This window comes from Nicotiana tabacum, chromosome 21, assembly GCF_000715075.1.
Source record: "Nicotiana tabacum cultivar K326 chromosome 21, ASM71507v2, whole genome shotgun sequence".
In the NCBI taxonomy this organism is placed as follows: domain Eukaryota; kingdom Viridiplantae; phylum Streptophyta; class Magnoliopsida; order Solanales; family Solanaceae; genus Nicotiana; species Nicotiana tabacum.
This window is the reverse complement of record NC_134100.1, coordinates 46,250,140-46,264,584: the sequence shown is the minus strand read 5'-3', so window position 1 is coordinate 46,264,584 and position 14,445 is coordinate 46,250,140.

The following is a 14,445-nucleotide window of genomic DNA, read 5'->3' as shown; positions in this document are numbered from 1 at the left end:
CGGTATATAACTTTCCATCTGATCAGAAGTTGCCCAATAGGGGCCTGCCCATCGATTATAGCTCGATGGTAATGAAAATACTGTAATACTGTATATATAGGCTTGCTGCTCTCTTGACTGGAAGAAGACAATACTAAAATTGAATATAGAGTCTCGATAAGGAATAATATTGTAACTTATGAGACTAGAATAGTGTGAATAAATTCATGAATATGAACTTCTCTTTTGTCTCATTACTAACACATGTAGCTACGAGATCATGCCAAAATGAAGGAATGCTTAGCCTTAACATACCTTATCACAATCTTTTCAATCACCAAGTTGAACTCACCTCTTCGCACCTTAATCTACAAGAATGATAATAATACTATCGTTAAGTTACGAAAGGTACAACTATCGCACAACGAACGACAAACCTATTTTGTATTAAAACGGGCAGCATCTCCCCTATAATATGCCCTTCCTCCAACTTCAAGATAACACCAACAATACAAGGACAGAACAATAACAACATATATACATCATTTTCCAGCCCTATATACACCATCAAATACTACAAAACAGCCCAACACACCCCAATCTCTTCGTACACAAAACGACCACCGTAGTAGTGTCAAACGACCCGAAAATGTTATGACGAACGACCAGCCAACCACCCTACATTTATATGGTGTTTATAAACCCCCTTCCTCCTCCAAAACTCCACAAAATAGTAATAAAACACGCAGCCCAACAGCAACACAAAACAGTCCACAAAACAGTCCGCTACAAGTGAATAACTCGAACTCACGGCTTCCGATCACCATCCCGTGAGTTCTTACAAGTATAGAACGACTTACCATGAATTTACAGAAGAAAAAATGGATGAAAGAGAGCAGTAAACTCACCTTATTTGTTGGATAACTCAGCTCCTATCTTGGTTCTTCAAACTCTAAGTTTTACCTCCAATTGGAACTTGAAAGGGAGAGAAAATCAATTAGGGTTTGTGGGAAATTTTTGGGAGGATTCTTTGCAGAGCTTATGTCTGGTTATTATGCTCTATTTTAAGTCTAATATATGAAGAAAATAGGCCCTTAAAAGGCCTCTTTGGACGACCCGAAATGGCCCATTTTTGGGCTTTCATTTAAGCAAGTAGGTGACACACCTACTTGTCACCTAGCAGCTTGCGCAGTATCGCAAAAATGCACATATCTCTCTACTCCGATGTCGTATTGACAAATGGTTTAATGCGTTGGAAAATAGACTCATAGATCTTTAATTTGATGTGTGGAACACACCATAACTCTAAGTATATTGGGAGAAAATTGCAGTTACATGTGACCCAAAGTTTCAGTAAAACTTATGAATGTAACTTGTGATGACTTTCATCGACTTTTGTTCCACAACTCGCTTGACTTAAAAACATAACACACGGATGTAATATGACTAATATAAATCATAACATAATCTCTTTATCATGTTAATCACCCTAGTCTCACCCCAAAGGTACATGTTATAACATTCCCAACTTGTCGACTTTCGATGAAACATTGTTTTATTTAATTGCTTTAGCTTCTGAACTGTCCAACCCTCTTTGTACTTGTTGTTCATGATCTTCAATATTTGTAACCTCAGAGGTAACATGATTAACTTACTTTATATACTTTTAAATATTATCTCATTTTTTTGTCCTACATTAGTTTGCTTACGACGCATTTTTACATACGAAAATATAGGGTGTAACAGTACATTCTTTGTACTGACGTCCCTTTTGCCTGGGGACGCTGTGTTTCATGCCCACAAGTCCCGATAGATAGGTCGAGAGTCCTCCAAGTAGGCTATCAGCGCAGCGGAAGGTGTTGGTGCGCTCCATTTGCTCCGGAGTTACTTGTTTGGTCAGTATGATTTAGACGTGTATTGTTTGGTATGGCGGGGCTCTGTCCCGACTTTATGACAATTATTTATTCTTAGAGGCTTGTAGACAGATGTCATGTACGTAAAAGATTGTATGGCCTTGTCGGCCTATCTTCAATGTACGAATGGTTATTTTGGCCTTATAGGCCCGTATATCTTATGTATAAGTTGGTATTTCATATTGTATTCTACTTATCTCACATCAACCTCTCCGGCTCAGTTATCTATGATAGTATGATACGGAAAAATACGTTATGTTGGTACTCGGTTGAGTAAGGTACCTGGTGCCCGTCGCGGCCCATCGATTTGGGTCGTGACACAAACGAGGATCCTCAGGTATTTATCGATAGGATGCAGAGGACTTTGAGGGTAATGAAGGCCACTGCAACTGAGTTAGTTTAGCTAGCTTCCTATAGACTTCAAGATGTTGCAGTTAATTGGTACGAGTCTTGGGAGTTGTCCAGAGGTTAGGATGCCCCTCCAGCGGCATGGAAAGAGTTTACCAAGGCTTTTCTTTGTCATTATCTGCCACCAGAGCTTAGACGGGCCAGAGTTGATATGTTCTTGACCCTTCGGCAGGGTAATATGAGTGTTCGGGAGTACAACCTTCAATTTGATTCATTGGCTAGGTATGTGTCACGCCCTAAACTTGAAGAGGCGTGGCCGGCACCCGGTACCATACTCGGCCCAAGCGTACCACTCTGTAACTGTGAATTCTATAGGGGTAACCCTCAACCTAGGCCGATGAGGCCATATTCTGAATCATCTGAAAATATCGTCTCTCTCATATGAGGGGTAAACATACCCAAAAACTCATATATATATATATATATATATATATATATATATATATATATATATATATATATATATATATATAAATGTACAGGCTGACGAGGCCACCATGAACATCTACTGATATACAAACTATACAAGACTTGTCTACAAGCCGCCAGAGATAGTTGAACTGTATCATGGTTGGGACAGGGCCTCGACCTACCCATCAAACTTGTATATATAAAACGGACTCCAAGGTCTAGACCTGGTAACTCCGGGGAAGTGAAACTTACCAACCAAGCTGATATTTGGCTTTGTCTACTGGGAAGGTCTATCCAGCTGTCTATCATGACCTGCAGGCATGAAATGCAGCGTCCCCAGCAAAGGGACGTCAGTACAAAATAATGTACTGAGTATGTAAGGCAACAGAATAACTGAAAGCTGAAACTGAACTGATGATATAATAACTAAATGTAACTAGGAGTCAAAAATAATCTGAAGATATGCTTACCTGTTGATACTGACTCAACTCTCTCCATATAGTATGTAAAATAGTTGTCTGCCCTATAAGGCTAGGTATGTGTAACTGCCCTACCGTAGTAGGCTCGCTCATAGGCGCTCGGCCATACTAGGCTCTGTATCTCGGCCATTTTGGGCTCGCTCATAAGCGCTCGGCCACAGTAGGCTCGGTATATAACTTACCATCTGATCAGAGGTTGCCCAATAGGGGTCTGCCCACTGATTATAGCTCGATGGTGGTAAAAATACTGTAATATTGTATGTATATATATATATATATATATATATATATATATATATATATATATATATACACACACTTTCTGCTCTCTTGGCTGAAAGAAGACAATACTAAACTGAATATGAAGTCCCGATAAGGGAGTATACTATAACTTATGAGACTAGGATAATGTACATAATTTCAGGAATACGAACTTCTCTTTATGCCTCGTTATCAAACTCATGTAGTTACGGGATCATGCCAAAATGAAGAAAGGTTTAGCCTTAACATACCTTATCAGAATCTTTGCAATCACCAAGTTGAACTCGCCTCTTTGTACCTTAATCTATGACAGCGATAATAATACTATCATTAAGTTACGAAAGGTACAACTATCGTACAATGAACGACAAGCTTATTTTGTATTAAAACGGGCAGCATCTCCCCTATAATCTTTACTTCCTCCTAATTCAAGATAACACCAACAACACAAGAATACAACAATATCAACATGTATACATTATTTTCCAACCTTATATACACTACAAAATACTACAAAACACCCCAACACACCCCAATCTCTTCATACAAAAAACGATCATCGTAGTAGTGTCAAACAACCCGAAAATATTACGACGAACGACCAGCCCACCATATGTGATGTTTTTCCACACACTTCCTCCTACAAAACTCAACAAAACAGTAGTAAAACACACAGCCCAACAGCACCACAAAATAGTCCACAAAACAGTCCGCTACAAGTGAATAACTCGAACTCACGGCTTTCGATCACCATCCCGTGAGTTCTTACAAATATAGAATGACTTATTATGAATCTACAGCAGAAAAAAATTGATGAAAGAGAGCAATAAACTTACCTTATTTTTTGGATAACTCATCTCCTATCTTGGTTCTTCAAACTCTAGGCTTTACCTCCAATTAGAACTTGAAAGGGAGAGAAAATCAATTGGGGTTTGTGGGCAATTTTTGGGAGGATATTTGCAAAGATTATGTATGGTTATTTTGCCCTATTATCAGTCTAATATATGAAGGGGATAGGCCTTTAAAAATTCCTCTTTGAACGACCAGAACTGGCCCATTTTTGGATTCTCGTTTAAGCAAGTAGGTGATAGTCTGTGCAGTCTCGCAAAAGCACCCATATCTCTCTAATCCAATATCGTATTGACAAACGGTTTAATGCGTTAGAAAATAGACTCATAGATATTTAATTTTATGGGTGGAACACCCCATAACTCTAAGTATATTGGGAGAAAATGGCGGTTACATTTGACCTAAAGTTTCAGTAAAACTTATGAACGTAACTTGTGATGACTTTCATCGACTTTTGTTCCACCACTCGCTTGACTTCAAAACATAACACAAGACTATCATAAGACTAATATAACTCATAACATAACCTCCTTATCATGTTAAATATCCTGGTCTCACTCCAAAAGTACATGCTATAATATTCCCAACTTGTTGACTTTCGACGAAACATTATTTTCTTCAATTTCTTTAGCTTCTGATCTTTCCAACCCTCTTTGTACTTATTGTTCATGATCTTCAATATTTGTAACCTCTGAGGTAACATGATTAACTTACTTTGTAAACTTTTCAAATATGATTTCATTTCTGAGCTTACATCAATTGACTTACGACGTACTCGTACGTACGAAAACATGGGTTGTAACAGTATGCTCCCGCTATTGTAGCTAATATGGAGGATCAGGTTCACTGGTTCGTGATGGGGTTGGAGCCGCACCTGCTTAATGATTGTATGTCGGTCTCACTTCAGCCAAGCATGGATATTTCTCATATTCATGCATACGCTCAGGGTGTAGAGGAGTGTAAGTAGAAGAAGAGGGCTGATCGTGAGCATGATAGGGGCCAGAGTAAGAGACCAAGATCTTCGAGTCTTTCTGGTGAGTTTCGAGGTGTTCAGAGATAACAATACCCAAGGTATCTAGCCCAGCCATCAGCTTGCGCACCCCCTCAGTTTGACGGTAGGAGATTTGATCGTTCCACATATTCAGGGCCTGGTCAGAATTCCAGGGCCTCAAGTTCTCAGTATAGGGGCGAGTCAAGTCAGATGAGGCCGCCCTTGCCACGATGTGCTCAGTGTGGTAAGCAGCATACCGGGCAGTATCGTCTGGGGTTGGGTGTTTGTTATACTTGTGGTTATCCAGGCCACGTTATGAGGGATTGTCCGACGAGAGGTGATGCAAGCATAGTTCAGCCAGCGAGATCTGTAAATGGTTCGTCATCATCAGTATGCCTCTCTGGGCAAGGTTTAATAGCACCAATCGGTCGTATTAGAGGCATAGGTGGAGCATCTAGCTCGAGCGATCCTCAGAATTGCATATATGCATTAGCAGGATGACGGGATCAGGAGTCGTCACCTGATGTTGTTACAGGTATATTATTAGTCTCCTCATATGATGTATATGCATTGATTGACCTCGGCTCCACCTTATCATATATTACTATGATGGTTGCTAGTAAGTTTGGAATAAAACCTGAGTTGGTTAAACCTTTTGAGGTGTCCACACCTGTTGGGGATCCAGTGATAGCTAGGCGAGTATATAGAGATTGTACAGTAGTAGTTCATAGTCGATCTACAGTAGCAGACCTAATTGAGTTAGATATGGTAGAATTTGATGTTATACTGGGTATGGATTGGTTGGCTTCTTGTTATGCCAACGTTGATTGTAGATCAAAGATGTTTCGATCCCAGTTTCTAGGGGAGCCTATTTTGGAGTGGAAAGGTAATACGGCATCGCCGAGAGGTAGGTTTATTTCCTATCTCAAGGCAGGGAAGATGATTATAAAGGGATATATTTATCACTTAGTTCGGGTTCAGGATGTGAAAGTAGAGTCACCAACCATTCAATCTATCCCTGTGGTTAATGAGTTTCTCGATGTGTTTCCCGATGAGCTTTCGGGTCTTACCGCCAGAGCGAGAAATTGAGTTTGTTATTGACTTATTACCAGATACTCAGCTAATATCTATTCCTCCCTATAGGATGGCACCCCGCAGAGCTGAGAGAGTTGAAGGAACAACTAAGGGACTTGCTTGAAAAAGGCTTTATCATACCTAGTACCTCACCGTGGGAAGCACATGTGTTATTTGTGAGGAAGAAAGATGGTTCCTTAAGGATGTATATTGATTATAGACAGTTGAATAAGGTAATGATCAAGAATAAGTACCAGGTAGTGCGATACTCCTACTGTTGAGGGATGTTGGTGCTGATACTCCTACTATTGATTCTGTTCCGGTAGTGCGAGACTTTTCGGATGTGTTTCCAGCAGACCTGTCGGGCATGCCACCCAACAGGGACATTGATTTTGTATTGACATGGTATCGGGCACTCAGCCCATTTCTATTCCTCCGTAACGCATGGCACCAGCAGAGTTGAAGGAATTGAAAGAGCAGCTTCAGGAGCTTCTTGATAAGGGTTTCATTAGGCCTTGTATGTCGCCTTGGGGTGCACCGGTTCTATTTGTGAAGAAGAAGGATTGTACTTTGCGAATGTGCATTGACTATAGCCAGTTGAACAAAGTTACAATTAAGAACAAGTATCATTTGTCGTGCATTGATGACTTATTTGACCAGCTTCAGGTAGCTAGGGTGTTCTCTAAGATTTATTTGAGGTCTAGGTATCACCAGTTGAAGATTCAGGACTTGGATATTATGAAGATGACATTCAGGACCCGCTATGGTCACTATGAGTTCCGTGTGATGTCATTTGGGCTAACCAATGCCCCAGCAGCATTCATGCATCCGATGAACAGTGTATTCCATCCATATCTTGATTTATTTGTCATAGTATTTATTGATGATATCCTGGTGTACTCACGTAGCCAAGAGGAGCACGCACAGCACATAGGTTGAGGGAGGAGAAGCTTTATGCCAAGTTCTCCAAGTGTGAGTTTTGGCTCAGTTCAGTGGCGTTCTTAGGGCACGTGGTGTCCAGTGAGGGGATTAAGGTGGATCCAAAGAAGATATAGGCGGTTCAGAGTTGTCCAAGACCGTCTTCAGCTATTGAGATTCAGAGTTTTCTCAGCTTGGCCGGATATTATCATCGCTTCGTGGAGGGTTTTTCGTCCATTGCAGCGCCTTTGACCAGGTTAACCCAGAAGGGTGCTCCATTAAGGTGATCGAATGAGTGTGAGGAGAGCTTTCAAAAGCTCAAGACTGCCTTGACCACAACTCCAGTTCTAGTTTTGCCTTCAGCATCGGGTTCTTCTATAATGTATTGTGATGCTTCTCTGATTAGTATTGGATGTGTCTTGATGCAGGAAGGTAGAGTGATTGCTTATTCTTCACGCCAGTTGAAGCCTCATGAGAAAAAATACCCTGTTCATGATTTGAAGTTGGCATCCACCGTTCATGCATTGAAGATTTGGAGGCATTATCTCTATGGTGTGTCTTGTGAGGTATTTACAGATCATCGGAGTCTTCAGCACTTGTTCAAGCAAAAGGATCTAAATTTGAGGCAGCAGAGATGGTTGGAGCTGCTAAAGGACTATGATATTACCATTTTGTATCATCCTGGGAAGGCCAATATGGCGGTCGATGCCTTGAGTAGGAAGGCGGTGAGTATGGGTAGCCTTGCATTTATTCCTGTTGGTGAGAGACCATTTGCATTAGATGTTCAGGCCTTGGCCAATCAGTTCGTGAGATTAGATATTTCAGAGCCTAGTCAGGTTCTAGCTTGTGTGGTTTCTTGGTCTTCCTTATATGATCGCATCAGAGAGCGTCAGTATGATGACCCCCATTTGCTTGTCCTTAAGGACATAGTTCAGCACGGTGATGCCAAGGAGGTTTCTATTGGGGATGATGAGGTGTTGCGGATGTAGAGTCGTATTTGTGTGCATAATGTAGATGGATTATGTGAGTTGATTCTTGAGGAGGCCCACAGTTCGCGGTATTACATTCATCCGGGTGGCGCAAAGATGTATCAAAACTTGAGGCAGCACTATTAGTAGAGGAGGATGAAGAAAGATATAGTAGGGCTTGTAGCTCGGTGCTTAAATTGTCAGCAGGTGAAGTATGAGAAACATAGGTCGGCCGGTCTGCTTCAGAGGCTTGAGATTTCGGAGTGGAAATGGGAGCGTATCACATGGACTTTGTAGTTGGGCTCCCATGGGCTTTGAAGAAGTTTGATGCTATTTTGGGTGATTGTGGACCGGTTGACTAAGTCCGCACATTTCATTCCAGTTTGGACTACCTATTCTTTGAAGCAGTTGGTTGAGATCTATATCCGCGAGATTGTTCACCTTCACGGTGTGCCGGTGTCCATCATTTCATATCGGGGCACTCAGTTCACATTGCAGTTTTGGAGAGCGGTGTTGTGAGGGTTAGGCACACGGGTTGAGTTGAGTACATCATTCCACCCTCAGACGGACGGACAGTTCGAGTGCACTATTCAGATATTGGAAAATATGCTACGCACTTGTGTCATGGATTTCGAGGGGTTCTTAGGATCAGTTTCTGCCATTTGCAGAGTTTGCCTACAATAACAGCTACCAATCGAGTATTCAGATGGCTCTGTATGAGGCCTTTTATGGGAGGCGTTGTGGTCTCCAATTGGTTGGTTTGAGTCGGGTGAGGCTAGGCTGTTGGGTATTGACTTGGTTCAGGATGCTTTGGAAAAGGTTAAGTTGATTCAGGATCGTCTTCGCACGATGCAGTCTAGACAGAAGAGTTACGCCGATCGGAAGCTTCGGGATGTTGCCTACATAGTGGGGGAGAAGGTATTGCTCATAGTTTCAACAATGAAGGGTGTTATGAGATTCAGGAAGAATGGCAAGCTGAGCCCTCGGTATATTGGCCCTTTTGAGGTGCTTGAGAGGATTGGGGAGATGGCTTACAAGCTTGCATTGCCACCTAGTCTATCGAGTATTCATCCAGTGTTTCATGTTTCCATGCTCCGGAAGTATTTCAGTGATCCGTCCCATGTTTTGGATTTCAGCACGGTTTAGTTAGATGGGGATTTGACTTATGATGTGGAGCCGGTGGCCATTTTGGATCGGCAGGTTCGAAAGTTGAGGTCAAAGAATATAGCTTCAGTGAAGGTGCAGTGGAGGGGTCAGACAGTCGATAAGGATACTTGGGAGACCGAGCGGGAGATGCGGAGTAGATATCCATGCCTATTTGAGACTCCATGTTGATTCTAGACCCATTTGAGGATAAATGTTTGTTTAAAAGGGGGAGGATGTAATGACCCTACTGGTCGTTTTAAGTATTGTAGCCATGTTCCCTCATATATTACTTATTCTATGCTTATTTGTTGTTATGTGACTTGCCGGGGTGGTCGGTTTGGTTCCAGGGATGTTTCGGAATGAGTTGGGACACTTAACCCTAAGGTTGGAAGTTTAAGTTGAAATTATGTGTAAATGGATCCGGAATGGAGTTTTGATGGTTCTGATAGCTCCGTATGGTGATATTGAATTTAGGAGTATGTCCGAATATTGATTAGGAGGTATGTAGGTGATTTTGACTTGAATTTGCGAAAGTTGGAAAAGTTAAAGTTTGGAGAATTTAGAAGTGTGACCGAGAGTTGACTTTGTGGTTATTGGGCACAGATTTTGGTTCCAGAAGTTGGAATAGGTCTGTTATGTCATTTATGACTTGTGTACAAAATTTGAGGTCAATCGGAGTTGGTTTGATAGGTTTCGGCATCGATTGTAGAAGTTGGTAATCCGTTAGTTTCATTAGGCTTGAATTGGGGTGCGATTCGTGTTTTTGATATTATTTGCTGTGATTTGAGGACTCGACTAAGTTTTTATCATGTTTTAGGACTTGTTGGTATGTTTGGTTAAGGTCCCGGGGGCCTCGGGTGGATTCCAGATGGTTAACAGATCAAAAGTTGGACTTGAAGCATTGCTGAGATTTTGATCTTCTGGTGTGATCGCACCTGCGAGGGGATTGTCCATAGGTGCGGCTGGAGTTTCGCAGAAGCAGAGCTGGGTCTGTCCAGGGTTATGTCGTAGGCACGGAAAAGAAGCGCCTCTGCGAGTTCGCAGAAGCGGAATATTGGTCGCTAGTGCTAAGTTTAAGAAATTGTCCTGGGCGCGCAGGTGCGGACGCGGGGCCGCAGGTGCGAGCCTTTGGCCGCAAAAGCGGTAGGTAGGGGTTGAGTGTTTTTCTGCAGAAGCAAATTTTTAACCACAGAAGCGCAACCACTAGCTGTGTATTAAATTCGAAGGGTTTCAAGATTTCTTCATTTTTGGACTTTGCAAGCTCGACTGGAGGCGATTTTTGAAAGGGGTTTCACTAGATTTCTAGAGGTAAGCAGCTTCTGGTCATTTTTATCTATTAATATTGAATACCCATTGAATTTCCCCCATAGATTTGGTGTTTTTAAGGTGAAATTTGGGGAATTTTGGACTAGGGATTGGAGAGTAAGGTTTGAGGATTTGAGTGACAATTTGATGTCGGAATTGGGTAATTTTGGTATGGTTGGACTCGTTGTTGAATGAGTGTTTGGATTTTGTTAATTTTGTCGGATTCTGATACGTGGGCCCTGGGTTGACTTTTGAGTTGACTTTTTGACTTTTGTTAAAGAACTTAGCTTTATCATATGGAATTGATTCCAATAGCTTGTGTTGATTGTCTTAAGTTGTTTATGGCTAGATTCAAGTCGTTTGGAGGCCGATTTGCGAGGCAAGGGCTTGTTGGAATAGGGATTTGCACGGTTTGAGGTAAGTAATACTTCTAAACTTGATACTGAGGGTATAAATCCCCGAACTATGTGTTATGTGGTTGGTGTTGAGGTGACGCACATGCTAGGTGACAGGCGTGTGGGCGTGCACTGAGTAATTGTGACTCGGTTGGTCCTGTGGAATTGTGTAGTTATTTACTCTTGATATTATTCATGTATTCTCCATGTGTTAGAGAATTTGAGTTGTGATTCATGTTAGAAATTATGTTTAGGCTATCTACTGGTACTGTTGGGACCCATAGAGGGCGTTCTTTGTTGTTGAGTTATTTACTTAAATTGCAGTTATGTACTCAAACGCATTCATCATTTGCATACCATATCTCAGTCTCTGTTACCATTTATTGTTACATCATGTATCATTGTTTTAGGCTGATTGACAAGAGTGTTGTGAGCCCGAGAGACTGGAGAGATTGATGACTAAGTGAGGCCGAGGGCATGATTGTGAGTGATATTGATTAGATCAGGTTGCATGCCGCAGCGGGTTTTATTGATTCATGATAGGATCGGGTTGCATTGTGCAGCAGGTACTATTGATTCATGATTGGATCGGGTTGCACGCCGCAGCAGGTATTATTGATTCATGATGGGATCGGCTTGCGCGCCGCAGCAGGTTTTATTAGCGCTTAGGCAGGATCCACCCCTCCAGAGTCTGACATACCAGCAGTGAGCGCAGGTATCGTACAGTGCTGAGTGACTAAGTATGATGAGTGAGAGTGGAGACACTCATATTGAGCACTCTAAGAGTGTGAGTATGTGAGGTTACCATTGTGATGCATTACATGTGAGATGCATATTTGAAATATAGATATAGAGATGTGGCATTCCTCATATCAGTCATACTTGGATTATTTTATCTGTGTTGAGCTTAAATTGTTAATCTTGAAAGCATGTCTAAATTCCTGTAATGTGTACCAACTGATTATGGGTTTCTCTGAGATATTACTGTCATTATTCCTGTCATATCTATATTGTTACAACCTGGATTTGGACTGTACCTTTTTTAGCTCGTCACTGCTTTCAGCCCAAGGTTAATCTTGTTACTTATTGAGTACATTGGGTCGATTATACTCATACTACACTCTGCACTTTGTGTGCAGATCCAGGTACTTCTAGGCACGGTGGCTGCTAGATTTGGAGCTTCATCTGTTCGGAGACTATTGACGTAGTTGTCTTGGTGTCCGAAGACCTCGACTCTCCTTCTTTTCAGTTTATTAGCATTTTTCTATCTTTCTAGATAGTTATTTTAGCAGTTAGACTGTATTGTCATTTAGATGCTCATGTACTTAGTGACACCCGGATCGTGGGGGATTCTGTATTGAGTCGCGGTATTTTCTTATCGGTTATTTATGAGATTTTCACTGTTCAGCTTATTTTATCATGTTTCAAATTTTAAAAATGCGTGGTTATTTGTGATTGTCAGCTTGTCTAGTTTTGTGATAGGCTCTATCACGACATGTTGAGTTTGGGGTCGTGACAGATTCTTTTTGTGATTTTCTCATTTTTCATACCTTGTCTCTACCATATTACAAACTTAATGATCCCTTTACCCCTCCAGTGAGTAAACCAATATGTAATCTCTTGAATGCTTCAATAATTACTTCTTCTCCAATTGTTATGTGTATTTTGCTCCTAAACTCCATCTCCAAAGTACCTACATTATTCATTAACACCCAAATAAGTATAAAACTCCATAATTAAGATAAGATGGGCATATTCAATATCAACTATAATCAAAGAGCGGTAAAAATGCAGGTAAATTTGTGTCAAAATACATTAAAAAATGTCCCACATCACCTGGTGATGGGCACTCAGCCAATCTCTATTCCTCTGTATCGTATGGCACCATTAGAGTTGAAAGAATTGAAAGAAAACTTCAGGAGCTACTTGATAAGGGATTCATTAGGCCTAGTGTGTCGCCTTGGGGTGCGCCGATTCTATTTATGAAGAAGAATGATGGTACTATGCGGATGTGCATTGATCACAGGCAGTTGAACAAAGTTACAATTAAGAACAAGTACCCACTTCCGCGGATTGATGACTTATTTGACCAGCTTCAGGGAGCTAAAGTATTTTCGAATATTGATTTGAGGTCTAGGTATCATCAACTGAAGATTCGGGATTCTGATATTCTAAAGACAGCATTCAGGACCCGCTATGGTCACTACGAGTTTTTTGTGATGTTTTTTGGGTTGACCAATACCCCAGCAACATTTATGCATCTGATAAACAGTGTATTTCGGCCATATCTTGATTCATTTGTCATCATGTTGATTGACGACATTTCGGTGTTTTCACGCAGCCAAGAGGATCATGAGCAGCATCTGAGAATTGTACTCCAAACGTTGAGGGAGAAGAAGTTATACGCTAAATTCTCCAGGTGTGAGTTTTGGATTGATTTTGTGGCGTTCTTGGGTCATGTGGTGTCGCGTGAGGGGTTCAAGGTAGATCCGAAGAAGATTGAGGCAGTTCAGAGTTGGCTCAGGCCATCTTCAGCTACTGAGATTCGGAGCTTCTTGGGTTTAGCAGGTTATTATCGCCGTTTTGTGGAGGGTTTTTCATCCATTGTTGCACCTTTGACTAGATTGACCCAGAAGGGTGCCCCATTCAGGTGGTCTCACTAGTGTGAGGAGAGCTTTTAGAAGCTCAAGACTGCATTGACCATAGCTCTAGTTCTAGTTTTGCCATCAGCATCGGGTTTATATACGGTTTATTATGATGCTTCGCGGATTGGTATTGGGTGTGGCTTGATGCAGGAGGGTAGGGTGATTGCGTATGCTTCACGCCAGTTGAAGCCCCATGAGAAGAACTGCCACGTTCATGATCTTGCGTTGGCGGCCATTGTTCATTTATTGAAGATTTGGAGGTACTACCTCTACGGTGTGTCTTGCGAAGGTATTCATAGATTATCGGAGTTTACAATACTTGTTTAAGAAAAAGGATCTAAACTTGAGGCAGTGGAGGTGGTTGGGGCTGTTAAAAGACTATGATATCGCAATTTTGTATCATCCCGGGAAGGCCAATGTGGTGGCTGATTCCTTGAGAAAAAGGTTGTGAGTATGGGTAGCCTTGCATATATTCCAGTTGGTGAGAGACCGCTAACATCATATGTTCAGGCCTTGGCCAATCAGTTCGTAAGGTTAGACATTTCGGAACCTAGTTAGGTTCTTGCTTGCGTGGTTTCTCGGTCTTCTTTGTATGAGTGATTCAGAGAGCGTCAGTATGATGACCCCCATTTGCTTGTCCTTAAGGACACGGTGCAGAACGGTGATGCTAAGGAGGTTTCTATTGGAGATGATGGGGTGTTGC